Here is a 22,232-nt window from a genome sequence, read left to right on the forward strand (position 1 = left end):
TTAAATGTATTAATGTGGTTGTCTTAGTGGATTCCTCTTGGTTCTCTGGCCCCTCCCTCAGCACAAAGTCATGCAGGTGACCAGCTGATGCGTGTTGCCTTCAGGGACAGTTTTTCAGCAAGCAGTCTCTGAAGTTCCCTCTCAAATAATGAGCAAACAGTGCATAATCCAATTACGTATGGCTAATTTGCATACATACAACACCTGATAGCCTAAATGGGTTCCATTCAGACCTTAATATTATGCTTTTTAACTGTAATATGTTAACAAGACTGAACAAGACATTTTCACCTGCTCTACCCAACGTTTAGATCAGGTGTTGTATGTATGCAAATTAGCCATACGTGATGTCATACCTGCTCTACTAAGGATGTGGCTACCTTGAAAAATTGCAGTCATCTTGAAATTTAAAGTGATTTCTTGTCGGTTGACCGATGGAGTCAACTCATTCTAATTTTCATGCTGGTCCCACCACAGCACCTTTATGTGTCGTCAAAACGGTGGGATTTATGCAAATATATGCAAATTTGCTCATGTTAACAAAGAATTTCAAAAAACTTGTAATACATTTTTTGTTTGTCTAAATGTAAATAATCAACTCAGTAATTTTCATGGAGATATCTAAAGGTTACAAATGTTACCCTATTCACATGAGAAAAATAATGAATAGGCGTATGAATGGGATATATTTGGGTCTTTTTCTAAACTTTCCCCTAGTGGGATTCTTCTGGGCTTTTTTTTTCCCTCACTCAGGACTTGTTGAGGATACAAAATCAGTTGAGTTTGCTTCTGTTGCAATTTGTTCAACCTTTTTTTCATAAAATGACTGGACTAGTGGTCTTTTTCAAATGAATGATTCAGTGCAGAACCTCTAGTGTGTTCAGACCAGACAGTATTCCTTCTAACAAACGAAGCTGCAGTCGGTCAGTGGTTGGTCTCGGTGTGATCTCCCTCACTGGGACTCCCCCAGCTGGATTACTGAAGTACTGAAAAGGGGAATCCTCAGATTCCACATCATCTACGCGATTTACTGCAAGTAAAGCAGAGAGGTTGCTGTGGTTGCCCCATTACGCTCATAACCCGACCCGGCGGTGAGATAAGCTCCAACACGACACTCATCGCAGGCAGCTTCAGCCCCGTGAGATAACATTGAGGAAAAACGTGAACGAGTGTGAACATGGAACAAGTTGCACGGCTGAAATCAGAGCTGTGTACTTGGAACACCTGATCAACAACACCCCCCCTCCCGCAGATTTCACAGTTTTTTTGGGTCTTTTTCTTTTTTTTTTCACACCTGAACCAGTTCTCTCCCTCCCAACAAGCCGCCGCTCTCAAACAGAGACCGACTGACTGAACTGTAGAAGTTCAGAGGAATTTTCCCTTTTCATAAACACTCAGTCAGATGAAAAACGGCGAGCTGCAGCCTCAGACCAGTTCTCTCTGTCACAGCAGAGATAAGAAGCAGCCTCTCTATCTCCATCGCCATCGTATTGTTGCAGGCCACATGAATCCTCTGCACCTTTTAGATTAGTCACACACACTCAGAGCTGAGAGATCTCTCCGTTTTCACATTGACTGACAGTCGTTTGAAGCTGGAGTTTCAATAGGTTATGGGATTCCAATGCTTACTCAACCCCCCGGGACAAAGTCACACTCCTCCAACAATATGAAACGATCCATGTTGTTATCACGCAACCAAGGAGACACAACAACTGTGATTCATGAGAGAAGCACTGAACCAGACTGACTGCCTTCACCACCTTTGTTTCAACTCATTGAAAATGATTATGATTAATTGATTAATAGATTTAAAAGGACACAATATTGAAATGATTTATTAGTCAGTTATTAGTCATTATTGTAACTGAGGAATTAAGTCGAAACGATAAACATCAGGACATCAGAAAATACACAAAGACAAACCAATTATAAAACAGCAGAGATGGACAGAGTACTACTCGAGCCCAGTACTTGAATAAGAGTACAAATACTACTGGTCAAAATTTACTCCGTTATAAGTAAAAGTAGCTCAGTCGACATGTTACTCCAGTAAGAGTAAAAAAGTACTTGCTTTTAAAGGTACTCAAGTATCCAAAAGGACATGCTTTTAAATTTACTTTAAGTAAAAGTAAGAGTAAGAGTACATTTCTTATTTTTCACATCAATGAATTACTATAATTTTTTCTAAATGAATTTAAGAACCTTTTAACTCTTTACATGGGTCCCAGTGGAGAGCTGCACTGTGATAGGTTTCCTGCTTTGACAAACACAGCTTGTGTCCAATAGGATTTTAGAAAAAAGAGGGAAAAAAAAGAGCAGACCTGAAAGTAACGAGTACTTTTCAGCCTTCCTAGAAATGAACTTGAATATTTGTCTTGGAAATGTATTCAAGTAAGAGTAATAAGTACCAAAGAAATCTAATACTCAAGTAAATTTACTCCGTTACTGTCCACCACTGCCAAATAGCACCAATTATAATAGTCCAGTTACTGTAATTGACTCAATGTTTGTATGTATGCATGTTTGTTAACCTATATGGGTCGAAAATTATTATGGTGTCCCCAAAAGTAGGTCCATGTTGGCATGGAGGTCCTGGAGTGTTGATGAAACCTGAACTCATCCCAACCATTGTATTCATTCATATAGTTGTGGATTATTTTTTAGGTCTCCTGCTGTGAGTTTCTTTTCACAAACACAGATTTTAGGCCTTTAGGATGTGCACAATCTCAGGAAACTTTGCACACATGTTTACACTAATGACTCTTTTACAGTGTGTGAATTGGGCCTGTCATACCCCCATATGTCTTTTGGCATTTTTGAAGAAGGGTTCACAACACAAGTTGGAGACCATGGCTTAAATAACTGTTATGGGCCTTAGTCACAGATGTGGCGAAATGACTTAAAGCAGAAGTAAGCTGAATGTTTGTGTTAATATAAGTCTTAAATAGTTGTATCTTCGACAGCAATCACTTCTATAGAGTGTTTGGTCTGAAACACGGGTCTGTCAGTCACTCTGCTCTGCTCTGAGCCCAGGAGAAAACTTTCCTTGTATCCTACAACCTTTATCCAATGAGGAGAGAGAAGGGCATAAAGGGGCAGTCCTCTCTGTGTGTGCAGACTGTAGAAAGAAATAATTTAGGCCAAATGCTGGAAATTTGAGGTCTCAAATTCAAATCCCTTGTGAAAACACTCCTTCAGTCATGAGAATGAACTGTTTTGGTGCTTGAAATAGGATATGAATACAGTAATAGATAAGTGTAGAAAACAAGTCTAAAATGACATTTTGTTAGATTGCTTTTTGAGCACAAATGTTGTCATTCTGCCGTTCTATTTTCACCAAATGTCTCAAATGTGAGATAAAAGAAGCTGAATATTGACTTCACATTACATATAAAGCTCATAGCTGCACGTGCAGACCTCAGGATGTTTAAATGACTTGATGAACCCCGGTACCTTTCTGATCATGTGGCCCCCCACCTAACGGCTGTGGCCCTAAACAACCACATAGAGGGTTTATACCAGGGGCCGGTCCTGGGTAGGGACGAGGGCGGGGACTGCTAACTCCATCGGCTGACAAGAAGTTAGCCAAAACCACCGGATTGCTTACTTCTGCTTTAAGGTTGCTCCTAGAATAGATGGAGTAACCGCTGCTCTATGTTGATGAGATAATTTAAAACCTACAAAAACCCTTCTTGGAGCCGTATCTTAAACCCAACCAGAAGTCTGCCAGTGTGAATTTAGTGGCTCATTTTTCCAGATCTTGAACTTTAACAAATCCATCCTGGACACTCCAAATTTGCTCAGTAAAATCTTAAGACCTTTGTAAAATTAAAGAGAAAAGCTTTTTTTAAATGAGGACAGAGAAAGAAACTTACAGTATACTGAAGTCATACAGTATATGAGTGAGATTGTAAAGTCTGACTACACAGAAACATGCTGTGAAAATTCCAGGAGAATATCTATTGTGATTAAAGGTGTAGCCTATACATAAAGCAACGGACATCAGGACACTCTGCATGTCTTCATATAATTATAGTCTACTTTATCAAGGTTATTATAGTTTACTACAACTAAGGTGACGTTATCTGACATTTAGTTTAGTTTTACATTGTTCATTGTAGTTTTTATTTAATTCTCGTTTTTTGATTTTTTTTTTTTCCACTGCCAGTTGTAGTTTGAGTTTAGTCTTAGTTTTAGTTCACTATAATAACCCTGCTCTGAATTTAATCCGACTGAGGTGAAAAATGTCTTATTCAGAATATGATCTTGTTCCGATTAATCTAACAAACGTAATAATAATCTAATCCAACGTAGTTAGCCGTTATAACTTGTGTTGCGCCTCACTGTGTGCAGGCCCGGCCCCTGGTATAAACCCTCTATGTGGTTGTTCAGGGCCACAGCCGTTAGGTGGGGGGCCACATGATCAGAAAGGTACCGGGGTTCATCAAGTCATTTAAACATCCTGAGGTCTGCACGTGCAGCTATGAGCTTTATATGTAATGTGAAGTCAATATTCAGCTTCTTTTATCTCACATTTGAGACATTTGGTGAAAATAGAACGGCAGAATGACAACATTTGTGCTCAAAAAACAATCTGACAAAATGTCATTTTAGACTTGTTTTCTACACTTATCTATTACTGTATTCATATCCTATTTCAAGCAGACCTCAAATTTCCAGCATTTGTCCTAAATTATTTCTTTCTACAGTGTTCTAGGACAAACTGGCCTCAGTGTGCTTACAGCGGAGGTTCTAATATTTAGACATAAAACACTTGAGTATTGTTACATCTGCAAGTATCTTAAAAACATGCATTTAAGAAAATATGTAAAAGTCTAGAAAATGGCCTCAAACCTCAGAGGGATAAACACGTCTGTATTCAGTTTTAACCAGTGATTTGGTGTTTGTGCTTAGAGTGCAGGGCCACAAACAAAAACCTTGTTTAGGGGGCCACCAACATCCTGAGCTGCCACTAACAGGCTGCTGCTCTCTGACTCTGTGCAGGTTAAAGTCGAGGACCCTCAGAGGAGCAGCTGAGACCGAGGGGACAATGCAGCCTGCTAAAACCGTCTGTGGACAAGAGGCCGGGACAGAAAACAAGACATGTGATCATCGTCAGGCCTCGGCACCGACCGACTCACTCTGACTGTGGAGCATCATCCGTTCACATGGGCTCTACTGATACCGCGCCCCTGTGATAGTAATCCTTCACCTTCACACTCTTTTCTTTCCAGATGCTCCGAGGAGGATCAGGACCGGCGCTCTGTAGCCTACTCTGTGGACCGTTTTGCTTTCTTTCTTTCTTTCTAGTTCCAGACAAGGAGAAGAGGAGAGCCGCTCTCTGGACTCAGTCTGCTCATCTCCAGCAGCTAGAGGAACAAACTCAGAGAAGAAAACCTCTTCCTCCGGCCTCAGACCTGAAACTCTGAAATGATTTACAGGATGATTCATGATCTCCTATGTAAGATCAAGAAACACTCAAACCATCTTCAAGAGGGTTTTTGGAGACGTATGTTCCTTCTCTTCTCCTTTTCTGCCTGACTTAGCCTACCTTTGACACTTGTCGAAGTCCGAGGCTTCTAAGGGGATTTTCAACAGAAGAAGGAAGGAAGGAAGGCCAGCCCAGGACTGTGAAGTGAAAGGAATCTTTAGGATTCATGTTCTTCATTGTATCCTCAGAGAATAAAAAGAGGATTTTTGATTCGCATCAATTAATAATCAGACACTGAATTACTGATCATCATGGGTCTTTGCACAAGTAGGACCACCACAGTCGTCCTGGACCCCAGCGCTCACACCCTGAGTGCAGAGCGAGCCAGCCGGGCCACGGGGGACAGGCTCAGCCCTGGAGGGACCCCCGTTCTGGGTGAAGGCATCCTGATGGTCCAGCCTGTCAAAATGAAAGCTGAATGTGACGGTGGAGGAGGAGGAAAGGAAGGAAAAAAGAGCGGTGTTGCAGTCAACCAGACAGCTAAGGGCTACCTGGAGCTGGGGGGGAAGGGAGGAGGAGAAGGGGAGGCGCAGACATCACCCGAGGCCGAGGAGGAAGACGAGGAGAAGGATGGTGATGATGATGAGGTGGAGGAGCTGATCAACTTCTCCGACAGCGAGGGAAGTCTGAGGAGTGAATTCCTGGAGGAGTAGAGAGGAGAGGAAGGAAGGAGGGAAAGACAAACACATGTTCTATAGACCGAATCGCCTTATTGTTGTTTACATTTTACTTCCGGGTAGAAAACCAACACGTAATTTGAATGAGATCAATAGTAACGAACGAGAGTTTAGCTATATACAGGGTTCTTACGGGTCCTTAAAAAGTCTTAAAAGGTATTGGATTCATTAATCTAAAAACAAGGCCTTAATTGGCATTAAAATGTCTTAAATCAATTTTTCAAAGGTCTTAAAAATGTTAACACATGGTAAGTGGTATTTTATGGTTGTAATTAGTCTCAAATCTCAAAATAATTGGTAAATTCCGACATAGAGAAGTTAGTGGCGGCCGTCAATGCTAAGTTTCTCACCGCCTCCAGCTCCCGAGTCAGTGGTTTGTTTTGTTTTTTCAGACTTTTTATGCATTTATTTAGAAAGGACAGCTGGAAAGAGACACAATCCAATGTTCATGTAGCAGTCACTTTACCTTGGATCACATAGGAAAGTGGGTCAAATTGTCCCTATAACCCTATGTAATTGATGTGGTGTTTTTTTTTTCTTTTTTCTGCATTTGTGTTTATTGTGAAGTCGGTCTTAAATTTCATTTCAAGTGGCTTTAGAAAAGTCTTAAAAAGTCTTAAATTTAACTTGGCTTAAGCTGTAGGAACCCTGTATATAGGCTATCACATTTTTCACGCCCTATCACCGTTTAGACAAATCTGAAATGATTGAAGAAACATCACTATTTCTGGTTGTGTGTTTTGTGTTGCTATGTGTTGTATTTATTCAGTTTGGGGGAATCACGGTGTCTAGAAAGCATCAGTGGCTCAGCTGACAGGGACAGCTAACGGTAGCTAAGCTAACGGTAGCTAAGCTGACGGCGGTAGCTAAGCTAACAGCAGGACGTCAGCTGTTAAAACCCCGTTCCCGTTGTGGGACACGACATGAAACTACTCCACTGCTCAGTCATGTTGTAACTCAGATATCCGCTGGAGAAAATATTTTTTCATGGAGCGTTTATTGAGTCACTGAGTTATTAAAGTTAAACAGGTAGCTAACCGTTAGCCCGGCTAATCTATGATAACCATGACTAATTACAAAAATGTGCACACGTAAATAGTAATGTTTGTCCAATCATTGGTTTTATAGACTTTACAAACATCAGATTAGTCTAAACGGTGATATAGTGACATGAAAAATTAGATAAATATAGTGAAACTCTCGTCCGTCACTATTGTTCGAATGCTGGTTTTCTACCGGAAGTGGTTGTAAACAACAAGGAGATTCGTCCTATGTTGTTCCTGTTTCTGTGTGATATGAATAAATTTCATTTCCTCTTACAGAGCTTCAGTTGCTGACTTTTATGTTTGTTCCTAAATATTATATCATAAATTATAGTGTGCAACTACAGTCAAGTCTGTAGCACATGATGAAGTTTCTACTGTATGAAAACATAGCATGCACTGTTGTTGTGACTACTGCTAACAGGAAAGACTGACTAATGATAATCTCTCTGTTCTGACATTTTCACAGCAGTGGATTTGAGATAAGTGTTGGGCAAGAGTCGTTCACATTAAAGATGTGTGTGAGAAAATCAAGCCTTAAAGGGATAGTTCACCTAAAATTATAACACAAGACCACTTTTTTTGAACATGCTATATTTTAAAAACAGTTATATTTACACCCATTCTGTTCATTTAGGGATGTAAAACATCCTGAAATATATGCAGATGTGTTAGTTAGCAACAAAACTATAATTGTCTTGATGTAGTGATCCTGAATACAAAAAGTGGCTCAACTTACCCCACTCTCCCCTACACTGGGAACAGGCACGGACGTGACGCGACCAGGACGTGACAGTTGTAGTTTTTATCTGTTGGAGGGTTGCATAGCGCTGTGCAAAACAACAACGCCCGCGCGGGTGCACGCCACTTACGTGGCCAGTGGAGCAGCTTCAATTGGCTGTTATGAACTATAGATATATATACGTAGATGCCGCATTCGGGCTTGTCAGGAATGTCTCACGGCCGCCATCTTGAGGAGGAGTTCCTCCTGACGAGCAGTCAACAGTCAGAGGGTCTGACAGCTGTGAATCTGGCAAAATGCCAAACTTTTTTGCCGCGTACGGATGTTCCCATGAAAGAAACGCCAAAACGAAGAGACATGGAATAACTTTTCTCCAGTAATAAGTTGTTTTATATTATATAACTGTTATGAACTTGTTGAATTTGATGTAGGTAAGTTATCTGACATAAATGAAACTAACGTAACGTATCATAGGGTGGATATGTGTTACATTTAGTGCATATACCGCTAGTTCATATATTAATAGTTTGTTATTTTGTTGCCTGTATGTATAGGCTATGGGCTTATCAGCTGTTTCCCCCAGCTGTGAGTTTGTGGTTGCCATGGTGATGAGGCCGGCGAGTGAGTGTAAACCACTGTAGGCTAACTTACCTATATAATTGTGCTAGGCCATATTAAATCAGTTTCATGGCACTTACATGAACCCTAACTGCTAACGTGAGTTATGTACCTGAATTGTAGTATTTATATTAAAACAAACGGCTTGAAAATCGGTTGAAAATTCAGTGATAGACCTCTGCCTCTGTAGACTACAGTAAGTAAAAGTTAGACACCTCCTGCTCAAGATGGCGGCGGCGGCGACAATCCGTTCCAATGGGCAGCAGCGTCAGAGGCGGCATCTACGTATATATATCTATGGTTATGAACACACAGAGATGTAAAAAAAAAAAGAACAGTTCCCAGCTGCGAGACAGTTCCCATCGTTCATGTTAACGAGCCGTTCAGTAGAATCGGTTTGTTCGTTAACGTCACAACTCTACTTTAGTGAGTCCAGGTTGAGGAGAGGAAGCCTGTGGAAGCTGAACTTCATCCAGCTGCTCATTTTGTTCTGACAAGTCAGAAACACGCAGAAACCAACCGTAGCATTAGCCGTAACAACAAGCTGCGCCGGGCAGCGGTTGGAGATGACATCATCCAGGTCAGAGGCCAGTAGGTCAACCTACAGACCCCGGATGTTGATAACAGCTAACCCCGGACTCAGAGGGGAATAGCACTAGCCTATCAGAACTAAATATTGGTGAAATGAACGAGTTTTGCGGCGGATAATGTGTTATTTAGAGACTGCATTGATTATAAAAAACGGAAATGATCCTTTAATGAAGACAGAAATCAGTTCATCAGAAGGTTCTACAGGGTAAATTATATACAGAGTAAATTATATACTCTGTAAATGATATATATACGTATATATGTAATTTACTGTGTATAGAACCTTCTGATGAACTGTTTTCTTTCTTCATTAAAGAAGAAACAAATACATGATGATATTCATCTCCTCGATCACCAGTCAAACAGAGAGTAGCCCACAGTGTTGTGGAGTGTTATCACAGTCATGTCTGCGCTCTGAAAAAAGCAACTTCCACGGTAAAATCTAGACATACAAAACCTCTGTCCCATCTGTTGCAGGATTCAGTCGTATTCTTGTTATTCTTGAACAAACTTTATTTATCCCAATGGGCAATTCTGTTGAATGCAGCCCTAAATAAAGAAATACAACAATCAGCAACATGAAAGAAGTCCCAAATGTGTAACACAACATCACACATCAGCACAGTAAACGTTCAACTTGACTCAACCTGCCGGTGGAAAACAGTTCCACTGGCAAAACAATGGATTCAAATTTTTATTTTTGACACAGGCTGCAGAATAAATGTGGGAGCGATCAGATAATGAATAAGAATCGAAACATTTATTTTATTATAATTGTATTTTTTTTTTTTTTTATTGGTTTATTTGGGTGGGACAATGAACATTAATGGACATATAAAAACATGTAAATGGGCCGGATTGTAGCAGCTAGTGCTAGTTTCCATCCGGAGTCCCAAAACATAAAAACAGTACAGTGTCAGAACAACAACATAGTATTATAACAACAATCTGAAGTGCCATAAACTTTTGCACAGTAGCTAGCGTACATAATATATATATATATATATATATATGTAACTGACATATCTCTGCATATCATCAATCACATTAGGGCTGATTTGAAACCCATCTGCAAAATGTCCAAACAGCTTTCCACATTAACAGCTATCAGCAGCATCTCTACAACCATTCACCTCAAGAAGAGCCAAGCGACACTGTGTGAGTCAGACACACACACACACACACACACACACACACACACACACACACACACAGAGAGAGAGAGAGACTGTCACTTTTAGCAAAACAGAATTGATCAGTGCAGTCAGATCTGAACTCCCTGACTCACTTTCGCCCTTTTTCGTGCAGGTCATGTTAGTTAATGTTATTAATCATCTGACTTACTTGGATATTTCACTTTGATGGCAGGAGTGTGGCAGGAGCGTGGTGTGCGTGCAATATGTCTGGGCAGGGCCGGCCCCTGGCATCAACCCTCTCTGTGGTTGTTTAGGGCCACAGCCGTTAGGTGGGGGGCCACATGATCAGAAAGGTACCGGGGTTCATCAAGTCATTTAAACATCCTGAGGTCTGCACGTGCAGCTATGAGCTTTATATGTAATGTGAAGTCAATATTCAGCTTCTTTTATCTCACATTTGAGACATTTGGTGAAAATAGAACGGCAGAATGACAACATTTGTGCTCAAAAAACAATCTGACAAAATGTCATTTTAGACTTGTTTTCTACACGTATCTATTACTGTATTCATATCCTATTTCAAGCACCAAAACAGTTCATTCTCATGACTGAAGGAGTGTTTTCACAAGGGATTGGACATTTTTCAAAAAGCAGACACTGAAACGTTGGTTGGATACAGGTAAAGAGAAAACAATAAACACAATGTAGAAATTACATTGTGAACTCACACTCGTTGAAGTGGGTAGAAAGGATCTTCTGTGAAAGTGGGATTAGTGCAGAGAGACTAGTGACACTCAAAATACTTAATTAAAGGGATAGTTCACCCAAAATTGAAATTTCACTCATTATCTCCTCCCCCTCATGTGGACTAAGGGCTGGGAGAAGTTTCAGAGTCCTCAGTGGCTTCTCTGAGTTACAGGGGGTCTCGGCGTAGCAGTGCATGTCCATATGACGGTTGCAAATGGATACCAACTGTCTTCGTAACAAAAAGACACACCAAAAAACATCCAAATACCTCCATGCTGCTCGTATGTAATGTCCGTCTTGTATTGAAGCCCCGAAATGCGAAATTGTCCCGAAAAAAATTAAATAAGTCTATATTTCAAGCTTGTTTGTAGCGGAAGCTTCTCAAAGCTCCTCAGGACAGACCCTGGTTCGTCCAAATTTGACGAACCAGGAAGAGGAGCTTCAGCCCTTAGTCCACATGAGGGTGAGTAGATAATGAGTGAAATTGCAATTTTGGGTGAACTATCCCTTTAACTTGATTATGAATTACATGATAAATGGAACAATCTAGATTGCATGCTAATTTATTCTTTTACCTGCTCTCTTGTATCTGTTTATTCTGCTCAGTTCACACACTTTAACTTGCCATCACACAACTACAGGTGGTAGTAGAAAAAAAGCAGTCAGATTGTGTGATAGTACTAAGATGTTTATTGACAGCACTTAGAGTGATTTTTTGAAAGAATGGGCAAAAAAAGTTGCAATAAAAAAAAAACAATTTGCTAGACAAACCCTGTGTACAAACAAACAATGCAAAATAACCCCCCCACCCATTTCAGTGCAATATTTTTTTATTGATGTGTGCAATAATCTCCTCCCTGATGCTTCAATGTTTTTAATAGGCTACACTTTTATTTCTTACACCGATATTATTATTTTATTATTATTATTATTCAGCTCTTTTGCAAGATCATGTTAATTTATATCTTTGCATTTTTTATAGATCTATTTAATATTGTTTATTTATTTCTGTGTTGTCTGGAAGCCCATAGCAACGACATTTTGTTGCCATTAATCCTTTTTGTGTTTTTTGTGTAATGACAAATAAAGAAAGTCTGAGACTGAGTCTGAGTCTCTTTATCTCTCCATAACAGCAGACTAACTCTACATTAACCCGCTTATTACACGGCTTATGAGTGAAATTATTAATTTCAGATGTAATGTTGATCTAAATACGACTTTTATCGATTTATAAATTGCATCATTTACTGAATCTGCAATTCCAGCACTTCTCTGCTGGTTTCCTCACCCGCCTTAGTCGTGTGCACTGTCCCATCCAAATAAACAAATAAAGTAAAGACTTTGTTACGGTTTAAGGAAAAACTTTAAGGAAAAACGCGCTGCTAATGTCACAACACATTAAGAAAAACGCGGAAGTGTTTTCCAGGGGGAGCATAATCAGAGACGGACCCACATCCTGTTGCTGGTCTGAATCAATGAATGTTCAAACCAATCTGTATTAGGACCATAGAGGACCAGTTTTTTTCAAAGAGGTAAGTGTTCTTTTTTTTTTTAAGTATATTTTTTTGGCTTTTTGCCTTTATTTGATAGTACACAGTGGCCTATAGTTAGACAGGAGAGGGGGAGGCATAGGCCGCTCTACCCACTGCGCCATGCACCGCCCCGGTAAGTGTTCTTTTAACAGACTGTTTGATACCACAGTGGCTGTGCATCACTTTCAAGTGTCCCTTGGAAACACTTCCGTTGTGTTGTGACATTTGCAGCGCGTTTTTCCTTAAAGTGTTGTGTTGTGGAGTTTGCAGCGTCCTGGCCCCTCACGGCCACCGTACAAAAGTCATAGACATTAGGTCCGGTGGAATCAGCAACACGACAGATAGGAGGAGACAAAAAAAGAGAGTTAAGCCGTTTTCCCAGTAAAATTAGCGGGTCGACGCAGGTTTTTTAAACGCGGGTCGACCCGCTAACAATCGGCATTTGGCTCCTTTCCCATTGACTAAAATGAGCCGAGTCTGACCCCCTGCTGGGGGATCAGACAGGGCATAAACCAGTCATCTCGCTCTCATCCGCGGTGCAAGAAACAGTCAGTACGTTTACATACTTACTTACTTGAAAAAACCGAATTATTGCCTGAATCCGACTATAACTGGACAACTGAAGTGCATGTAAACACCTTAGTCCGACTGAAATCAGAGGTGAGAACTCCGATTAAGACACCCAGATAATGCGATTGGAAGGGGTGGGAGAAAAAATCGATTCACATAAATATCGCGATATCTTTTTTGACGATTTTTAAATCGATTTCTTTTTTCAAAAATCGATTTTTTTGGGGGGATTTAAAAAAAAAATGTTTTAAATATTGATTTAAATAGTTAAAATATACTTATTTCTCGTGTTCTTATGTTGTATCACTCCATCGTGGCTTTATCATCACTGATTGCCATTATCTGCCTACAAACATCGCAACATGCCCTTTAACACCACTTAATGGATGAAAATGTACATTTCAACAGGGTTTGCAGTACAAGGTAAAAGTGGAAAGTCATGAGACAAGAGTGAACTATGTATGACCCCTTGTAACACCCGTTGTTTTGCTGAAAGTTGTTATGCTAGTGCAAATCCATGGAATAGCTAAAGGCAAGGGCTGAGAAAGGGCTCGCAGAATCACATGAAAGTCTATGGGCAGCCTCCTGGAATACACTGGCAGAACGGCTTGATAGGGAAAGGATTCTAGCTGAAATCAAGGATGTAGCAGAGATAAGGCCATGGGATGGGAAAGTACCTAAAACCACACACACACACACACACACCAGCATATAAGCCACACACGGATGATATGAAATCAGTCGCTCGGCGCTCTGTCGCTCTCTCGGCAGTGCACCTCTGTACACGAAGTTCTGAACGTTATTTTTCTTATCTTTTGCCTACTGTATGTATGTGACTCGGGTTGTTTTTCTTTTGCTTTGTTCTGAAGTGAATTAAAGACAACTCTACTTTTAGATCCATCTTTTTTTCAGCGTCGTGTTTTGAGTTTTTGAAGTTTATTTTACTTAAATGGAGGAGAGAATTTACAGGCCCAAATAGGACGATTTATAAAACAGAAAGGTGAAATCCGGCGATCTGATTGGTTGTTAGCCATGGTATATTGAGCATATACCACGGCCACGGCTACTATTCTAAAGCCTTATCACAGCGTAGGCTATCACTCCTTGAATAAAACTACATGAAATTGATTGCGTATTCCTCTTTCATATTGTCATTATTGGTAACCGTTTTATAATACAGAACGGAGGTAGTGAGCACTCACCCTGAATCTCAAAAAAGGAGAAAAAAACTCTCATGTGGAGGTGCACGGCCAAGGCAAACAAGAAGAGAAGAGAAAACCAGCACCCTCCAATCAGCTCCTTTTAACTTTTTATTGTAGGACAGGCAGGCAGGACAGACGTTTCGACCGAAGTCTTTTTCAATGTAAACACACAGGTGCCTGAGGTGGGAGATAAATACCCTAGAGGCTAATTGAACCAGGTGTATGACCCTCAGTCATTAGACCTCCTCACAGAAAATACACATGAACACACATAAGGCCCACAGGGCAAAACATCAAAAACGAAGGGCTACAAAATACCCTCCAGTGTACAAGAATACAAAAATATATACATTAAATATTAAATATTAGAAAAAATGTCAAGGCACCAGAGCCCTTCGTTTTTGATGTTTTGCCCTGTGGGCCTTATGTGTGTTCATGTGTATAAAAACCGCATGTCATTTAGACAAGGTCTCAATAGTTTAGTTACTTTCCACCATGTTCCTGTTAATGATATACATTACCACAAGTATGAAGTAACAAAAGTATCGATATTTTCATTTGAGAATCGATTTTTGAGCACACAGACCTGGTATCGGAAGTATCGATATTTCAGTATCGATCCGCACATCACTAGTGAAGGGGCTGACTGGCAGAGATGAGAGCAAAGACGGTGAAACGCTAAAAAAGAAAAAAAAATTCCTGTGAGAGACTGTGGCGGGCCTGAGACTGTGGCGGCCACCGTCTGTTATGGGAGACAGCTGTCTGTGTTCTGACCGTTCTGACGTGGTGGGTGTGACGTAGCCTACCTCCTTTTCACGCCACGTGATTGGTTGATGCGTTTATTCGCCGGGCGAAAGCTCAGAAAAATCGACCTCACGACGAAAAAAAATTATGTCGCATTTTCGCTGCGAAACATTCGCGGTCGGTGTGAAAGGACTCGTTCTGAAAACCGGGGTTCTAAAAAAAAAGGTAACACTGTGTTGTGATCTTGTTATTGTATGTGTCTTATTAAAGTGTGAACTGTGGGTCTCTCTAGTAAATGATACACTCGGAGGCGAGGCTGTTACTCCTGCTTACTTTAGTAGCCGCTCAATTCAACAACAACATACAGAGCCATCGATCCCCGAGCACCTGGAGTCAGAGTCATAAACAGTCGAGCTCAGAGTGATCGATCAGATACACCACATCCCCCTTTTCCAAGAATGAGATATCTTCATGCACCTAGTGGCATCAACTTCATTAACATCAAACTGTAATGTGCTCAATATCAAATATCCAAAATCTGGTAACACATATTTCTGTTTAGCACTTACTCAGTATTAACAAATCACTTTCCATCTTCTATGTAAACATATCAGAAAACATATCTCTTAGGTTAACTCTTAAAGGAACCACTTGTTTTCATTAGAAGAATTCTTTTATAAACATGTCAATAAAACATTTAATCAAATCTTGTCTGTGTCGTCCCTTTCATTTCTTTCTCCTGTTTTTTTTTTTTTTTTTTTTTTTTTAAATAACCATGAACACTCGGTCACAAGACCACGAACTAGTCTCTGAACCTGACGGGACGTCTCACTACTCTGCCACTTCTGGTGCAGTATGCAGGTGAACTGCTCACATCCAAAGGCGGCACGACCAGTGGTGGTGGATCTTGCGGCGGCAGGTCAGTAGACCCATGTGTCTGTGAGTGTGTGCCTTCTGGATCTTCATCCAAGCCAGTGTCTCTGAACAGACTTGGATGTATCCTCCTGAGATGTCGCCTGTTCCTCCTCAAAGCCTTTCCTGCTGGAGTCAGCACGTTGTATGAGCGAGGCTCATGTCTCCGGCCTGTCACTATGGCTGGCTCCCAGCCACGCCGTGTCTGCATGTGTACGGTGGTACCTGGATCCAATGCAGGCAGTGGCTTGGCGTTTTGGTCGTGGTATAGACGCTGGCGAGACTGCAAGTCCTGTATCCTGCTGTGTATGTGCCGTGGGGTGGACTGCTTTAGCAAAGCACTGGAGTATGGAAGCGTACTGCGCAGGGCTCTCCCCATCAACATCTGTGCAGGTGTCATGTTCAACCCTGTCACTGGCGTGTTCCTCAGTGACAGCAGGACGAGATGTGGGTCTGTGCCAGTCTGCATTGCTTTCTTCAGTGCGTGTTTTACAGTCTTTATGGTCCTCTCCGCAAGTCCATTGGACCGCGGATATCCAGGGCTGGAGTGTGTGAGCTTGAACTCCCATGAGGCTGCAAACGACCTCATCTCATAGCTGGCAAAAGGAACGTGGTCACTCACCAGCTCTCTGGGAATCCCGTGCCTGGCAAAAACAGACTTCATTTTCTGGATTACTGTTCGAGCTGTTAAATCAGGCAAGTTCAGCACTTCTGGATATTTTGTCAGATAATCCACTAATAACAGATAGGACTGACCTTCGAGTTGGAAAATGTCAGCTCCAACCTTCATCCACGGGAGCTCAGGAACTTCATGTGTGATGAGTGGCTCTTTCTGCTGTAGTGGCTGAAACTGCTGACACTGCATACATTTCTCCACTGTTATCTCTATGTCGCGTGTCATGCCGGGCCAGTAGAGGACCTTTCTTGCTTTGGCCTTTGTGCGCTGGACACCCTGATGAGCTAGATGAAGCTTCTCCAACATCACTTTTCTGAGGCTCTGTGGTATGATGATTTTATCTCCCACCATGATGACGTCGTTCTGGATGCTGATGTCGTGTCGCAATGGCCAGTAGCTGTGAAGGCTCTTGTCCAAGCTGTGTCTCCTCGCGGGCCAGCCGTTCAGATGCTTCTCACACACAGCTTGTAGTACACTGTCTGCAGCGGTGGCAGTTTTCAGCTGCTTGAGTGTCTCCTCACTCAATGCATCGGTGGCCTCCACGGCGTATACGACTTTCTCCTCACAGGGGTTCTCATCCACATTGTCACCATCTCTGCTCACTGTAGCTCGTGACAGTGCGTCTGCAATATACATGTGTTTGCCTGGGGTGTAGGTAATGTTCAGATCATACCTTTGCAGTTGCAACAACATGCCTTGTAGTCGTGCAGGAGCTTTGTTCAATGGCTTTCTGACTATGGCCTCTAGAGGCTTATGATCTGACTGCACAGTCACTGGTCTGCCAAAGACGTACTGATGAAATCTTTTGGCTGCGAAGACTATGGCGAGCAGCTCTTTCTCTATTTGAGCATACCTCTTTTCTGTTTCCGTGAGTGCTCGCGAGGCATAGCAGAGAGGCTGTCCATCTTGTAGCAGACACGCTCCTAATCCATCCTTCGATGCGTCTGCTTGTAGTGTTAGTGGCTTTTTGTGGTCGTAATACCTCAACACTGGTGCCTGTGTGAGAGCAGTTTTTAAGGTCTCTAGTGCTGCACTGTGGTGTGGGCACCAATGCCACGCCGCATCTTTCTTAAGCAACTGTCTGAGTGGTGCAGTCAGTGAGGCCTCATTTGGTACATACTGTGCCAAGAACTTGGTCATTCCCAACAGGCGTTGGAGGCTTTGTTTATCATCTGGGGGCGGCATGTCGACGATAGCCTTGATCTTTGCATCATCAGCCCTCTGTCCTGCTGAGGTGATTATGTGTCCCATATATTTCACAGTGTCAACCTTGTACTGTATTTTGTCCTTGTTAAACTTCACATTTGCTGCCTTTGCCCTCTCCATCACTTCATGAAGGATCTTGTCATGTTCATGTTCTGAGGCCGCAGCTATTATCATGTCGTCTGCAACAATGTGCACACCTGGGATATCACCAAAGGTCTCGCAGTTCTTTTGCTGGAACACTTCGCTGGCTGATTTAATCCCAAAAGGAAGCCTAAGGAAGCGGTATCGACCCCATGGTGTGTTGAAGGTGCACAATTTTGAAGATGGCTCATCCAGCTTAATCTGCCAGTATCCGTCTTTTTCATCCAGGATGGTGAAGATGGTTTTTCCTGCAAGTTTGCTCCGCACATCCTCAGGAGTAGGAATGGAGTAGTGCTGGCGTTTGACCGCTTCATTCAGGTTACAAGGGTCCAAACACACCCTTAGTGACCCATTTTTCTTCTTTGTGGCGACCAGACTGTTCACCCATTCAGTCGGCTCGTTGACAGGCTTTATCACCTCTCTCCTCTCCAGATCTTGTAGTGTGTCTTTCAGTGAGTCCATGATCGAAAGAGGAATGTTTCTGCAACCATGAATCACAGGGGGGACAGATGGGTCAACATGTATATGATGCACACCAGGAAACTCACCCAGTCCTGTGAAGATCTCAGCATACTTTTCAATCAGCTCCTTTTTTGTGGATGGTGGTTTTGACGGCTGTGGGGGCGTTGTTGTGAGTGCTTCAACCCTCTTCACCAGCCCCAGCTCTGTAATGCTTCACCTCCCAGAATCGCTTTGTCTGCCTGTCTGGTTACATGGAACTCCACTGTAGCTGTGTGTCTGGCAGTTTTACACTGCAGGGATGCAACACCACATGAAGGCAGGCGGGCTCCACCAAAAGCGATTAACACAGTCTTTGTGGGGCGCAGTAGAATGTGACCTGGCAGCTGCTTAAAAATGGACATAGGTAGCACACTTGCATCAGCGCCTGTGTCAAGTTTAAATTTTATTGCTACACCTCTGATGCTGGCTGTTTCAAACCACTTGCCATCCTTTGTGAGGCTAGCTGCTTTTTGTCCATTACTGTCTATCATGCCAATATACAAGGAATCCACTTCACTCTCAATGTTATTTACACTCTTAGCCATGAAGTTGCCACGTTTCTCACCAACTGTGCGACATACTTTGGAGAAGTGATTATTTTTTCCGCACTCGTGACACACTGCTCCGTAAGCTGGGCATTGACGGGGCTCATGCTGTCTTCCACATTTTTGACAGTTCATTGTGGTCTGTTTCTTGGCCTTGTTGAACCTGTTGCTTATTCGCTTGTGTCCTTTTATTTTTTCCACAGCATCAACTGGAGCATCACATGTGCCAGGGGTCATCTGCATCGCCTGTATCTGTGTCTTGGCGAGTTCTGTTGACCTACATATGTCAATGGCTCTTTGAAGTGTAAGTCCATTTTCACGGAGTAGTCTTTCTTTAAGACGAGGATCATTAATGCTGAACACTAGCTTATCCCTCAGCATATCATCTTCACTTCGGCCGAACTCACAGTCTTTACTTTTCTGACGCAGTTCTGTTACATACCTGTCCACTGTGATTCCAGATGACATCGCATGGGACCAGAACAGATGCCGTTCAAACACAACGTTCTTCTGTGGGCTACAGTACTCTTTGAATGCCGTGAGAACATCCTCCATCGACGTGTCATCATCTCCAGACGGAACAATATACAGTGTGTTATACACTTCCAATGCTTCCTCGCCTATGGTATGAAGCAGGATGGCTTTTTTAACCTCCTCTTCTTTATCTGACGCACCTGAAGCAACCATGTACAGGCGAAAGCGTTGTTCCCATCTGCGCCAGTTTTCAGCGACATTGCCAGTGAGTATTAGCTGTGACGGCGGCTTGAACTGCTCCATTCTCACGATGTAGCTGTCCGGTGTTAGCAGAATGCTAACTCTCCTTTCTTTTCTTTTTTAGCGTGCACACAGTACCTCGGCTCACTCCGCAACTCCGTCTTCTGACACCATGTTGTGATCTTGTTATTGTATGTGTCTTATTAAAGTGTGAACTGTGGGTCTCTCTAGTAAATGATACACTCGGAGGCGAGGCTGTTACTCCTGCTTACTTTAGTAGCCGCTCAATTCAACAACAACATACAGAGCCATCGATCCCCGAGCACCTGGAGTCAGAGTCATAAACAGTCGAGCTCAGAGTGATCGATCAGATACACCACACACTGGGTGTCTCTGGGTCTCTTAATTAACGTTAGTTAGTAGATTATTAAGCATTAACATATAAACTAATGTGTAAATTAATACTGAGTAATGCATACATAATGATAACTAATTATTAATCAACTTTTAAATGTATTAACTAACTTTGAGTAGTAAACATTAATTAACTGCTTACTAATAGGCTACATTAATTAATGTGTTTCCTAATCCTAAGTAATACATAATAATGATTGTTAATATATCTGTAAATAGTTAATTAATGCTTAATAATGTACTAACTAACGGTAATTGAGGGACCCTTATTGTAAAGTGTTACCAAAAAAAAATATTGATGCCCGAAATATTCGCATGAAAAATGCGTCCGCGGTGTGAAAGGGCCTTTAGTGTTACCAAGAACCCTTGAAAGACCCCTTCTTCAGGAAAGGGCTTTTCAGAAGCAAATGGTTCCAGGTAGAACCTCAGCCCTTTTGGAACCCTTATTTCTAAGAGTGTTCCTACATTAAAGCTATGATTTGAACGAGGATGAGAAAAATTTGAAAAAAGCACCCCCCTCCCCACCTCCCCTCCGAGCTCGTATGGCCCGTCCCTCATAGCCTCCTCCCGACACGCCCTCCCCTCCCCTCACAGAGCAGAGCGGAGCAAGCAACAAGCTGCTGCCTGCAAACCAAACGAGGCTTTGAATGCGGAGTAAAATGTCATATTCACAGTCACAACTTCCACAATAAAACCAAAGATTACCTGTTCAACATAAACTCAGCACCGCCGCTGCAGCCTGACCGGTCTCTCTGCACCGCGGAGCTACAGGCCCAAGTAAGATGACTTTTAAACAGACTTTTTTGTGTCCCACATTAGGGCACGGAGATTGCCGCAAAAAACTTTGCAATCAGAGTTGAAATATGTATGGTATTTCTTTTAGGAGTGTGATATCAGAATTTTCTCTTTGGATTCCATTAGATCACAACCTGAGGATTTCAGAATGGTACAGGATGTAGATTGAAAGTGTTTGCTTCATATCGCAATATACTGTAGACAAGAAGTCTAAATTGCAAAAAATGTCCCACATTAGGCGAATTAACCCTACTTGTAGTTTCTAAGCGGAGGGGGTGGGAACGAGGCGGGTCGAGGAGGAGCAGGGAGACGAGGGGATTGGATGGAGGGTACGAGCCAGTGGGAGCCGGACGGGGCGCGCGGCGCCCATTGGTCAGTTTCTATGCAGGCCCACGGCTGATAGACTGAATGGATTTTTTTTGGTTCCTTTTGCTATTTATATTGTGTATATGGGACCACAGGACCATAATCGCTGTATAAACGATGTTAATAATAATTACCAATGCTCCAAATCGTAGACCATAGCTTTAAGGACTTTTCATGCATAGTGTTAGCTCCAATAATATAGGCTACCAATTATAAAAAATAATGTGACAGCAAACTCAGTCCCAGTGCTCAGCATGTGCATGGATGTGTTGGAGGAAATACCAACAAGCCATCAAACAGCACTGACAGTAGCCTACAGCATTATGTCCATATTGACTCAACCATGCATGTCCATGCACCAACAGTCAGTGTGTAGTATGTGTCAACAGTACAGCTGTTAAAACTAAGGGCCTTGAAACATCTGGTTTATATAAAGGTTATATGTTAAGTGCAGCAGGTGACACATAAAAAGATTCTTTTCATTTTAAATGCCATGAAGGGCCACAGCTTAGTCATCTGAAGGGACTGAGACACAGCTGCCATGTTCAGTGTTGTGCCAGTGTTTCCTGACTGAACATCACATCTTCAGTGGAGGAAGTTGGACTGCTCTGTGAGTGTTTAATCAGTGCATCAAACAGAGTCTCCAGCCTGAGTTTGAGAGGTGTCTCTCAGCTCTATCCATTACTCACTGAGTAAAAGAAAATCACCCTGGCAACCTCTGCTGGTTGAGATCAGCTGATTAGATGATTCCTCTGATTTGTTGGTGATTATTGAACACGTATCACACTTCCTGTGCTCCTGCATACAAATTAATGCCAATAATGCTGATGAGTTTCTGGAGTTTCCAGCAGTGAAGCTTCAGCCACATA

Source organism: Trachurus japonicus, chromosome 10 (genome assembly GCF_045865225.1).
Source record: "Trachurus japonicus isolate A0001 chromosome 10, Traja_1.0".
Lineage (NCBI taxonomy): Eukaryota > Metazoa > Chordata > Actinopteri > Carangiformes > Carangidae > Trachurus > Trachurus japonicus.